Below are 2,404 nucleotides of genomic sequence, written 5' to 3' on the forward strand. Positions count from 1 at the left end.
CGCTAAGAATAGCTCTCTTTACTCTCGCTCTCTCCAACTTCCTTGCTTCAATTCTCGCTCTCTCCAATTTTCCTTCAATCTCGCTCTCTCCAGGGATCTTGCTCTCTCTACTCTCGCCAGCCTCAATCTCGCTAGCATCGCTCGCTGGGTTTCTCGCTCTCCAATTCTTCCTTCGATCACGTAGCTCTCTTCTCAGAATCTCGTTTTCTCGCTGGTGTGGCTCTCGCTCTCTCCCACTTTCTCGCTCCCGCTCGCTCCCTTATTCATTATCTTTTGGATAATGAATAATGAATAAATTTCCAACTTCCAATTTATTTATTTATTATTTTTTTTCTTCTAAATTTTCACCCCTTTAAATAAAATTTCGTTCTGCTTATTATTTGATATTTAATTTCCTGTATGTGTACAAATCTGGGTCGTTACAGTAATATAATCCATAGACTATAATAACTAATTCCACGTCTCAAATAGCTTATTAATATAACTTAATCAACCCAGCACTTCAAACAACCCCTTAATACAACTTCTGCTTATTTAAAAAATATTTCTTAATTTTAAAAGTTTCATTAATGCTCTAAGAATTTCAAAACAAGTGATTAAAATGTATCCTTATTAACCTAGGGACGAATTAAACTGAATATTTGATTTCTTTTCCTATTGAATGTTCAACTTAGTAATTTCCTCGATCTTAATGCAATTAGCTAAATTAGTAGGATGTGTTGCATTTATTGATTTTGTTAATTTGATAATTAGGACCCTCACCTAGCTTCTATAGGTGAGGTGGCTAAGCTAGATAATATAGGAATAAGTTGATGAATTCGTGATCAAGTTGTAATTTGGTGAATCAACTCAAGGGCCTAGGCTTTGTTTCTATAGATACGAGCAACCTAGGTGTACCCAAGTATTTTTCTTAATTAAAAGCATGAATACAAAATATATATCGACTTTGTTTCTTCCTAATAAAGGAAAAAATGGGCTACACCCATCTTTTTTGCATCCCAAGTTGCACTCAACGAAAAACTATCATGTGGCAATTTTATTTTAACTTTTTTTTTTTTTTTTGTGTGGTAAAGAGAAGGGGAACACATGAGTTAGATGCATCTTAGGCTACACCTAATCATTGCTCCCTAATAAATGACTTTGCTTCCTACCTATATCCCATGTGTCACAATCTCATTGGCTATTATACTCCAACGTCTTTGAATTTTTGCAATAAATCATTTCAAACTCCTTATGGGGGTGTTTGGCTCACTAATATGAGTTAAGTTGGTATAAATACCAACTCAATGTTTGGTCCACCAACTTTATGAATGAATCTAATTCTCAGTGGAAGCACGTGAAAGCGTGTATTTTCAAAATTTGTTTTGGAAATCGTGAAGACAGAAAAACATACAAGACATAATAAACATTAAAGTGCATAAGCATGCTTTCACAGAGATGAGAAGATATTAAAAGAACCAACCCTTAAAGACCGTCTTCAAGCAAATCTTCTCTGCAACTTATGAATGGCCACAAACCGTGTAAATCTCATTCGAACTTGAAGCTCCTTACAAGAACACAATCAATCAACCAAGACGCCACCACCAAATCTTCCTTGTTATTCTTAGGACAAGGAACATGATGATGGGATCCTTCTTGTTTTGAAAGATTAAAGAGAAGAGTGTAGAGAGATTTTATCCTTTTTTTTGTTCTTTGTAAAGGAACATGTGAATGCTCTAAGAGGAAACGTGGATCGTCCCAATTTTTGGTTTTTTTATAGAAACGAAAAATACAAAATATGACTATGCAATAAACACAAAATTACAACAAGCATTCATAGAAAATAAAAGGAAGTATTAGGTTTAAGAAACCTCTTACCTTTGAAGATCTAATCTTCTTCACGAAAAATCATTTCTCTAAATTGCCACGAACAAAATAATCTCCAATGGACACCACCAATTTTGGAGCCTTCTGTATTCTCTAGTGGGATGAGAATCTCTAAGGCGTTAAGTGGACTCTTAGTTTTGGAAGAGAGAGAATAATTGAGAGGGGAAGAAAGACCTATGGGTTCTCCTTGGTCTTTTTAAAATTACAGAGAGCAACATCTGTAAAAACCCAAGAAGAGAGAAAGTAAAAAACTCCTATGCATTATCCCACATACACACGAATAGAGAGAAAAAGAGGGAGGGTGTTACAACTCCCTCCCAAAAATATTTTAAAAATAAATTAAAATAATTTATTTTAATAAAACATTTAATATATCTTTATATGATAACCAACCTTATCATACAATATATATTAAACTATAGATTATATCAAATATAACATATAACCTATAGTTTAATATTGTGCCAAATACAATATAACCTATAGTTTTCATTCTCTTATCAATGCATGGTATTTAATATAAATCTCATTTATATTA

This window comes from Benincasa hispida, chromosome 2, assembly GCF_009727055.1.
Source record: "Benincasa hispida cultivar B227 chromosome 2, ASM972705v1, whole genome shotgun sequence".
In the NCBI taxonomy this organism is placed as follows: Eukaryota; Viridiplantae; Streptophyta; class Magnoliopsida; order Cucurbitales; family Cucurbitaceae; genus Benincasa; species Benincasa hispida.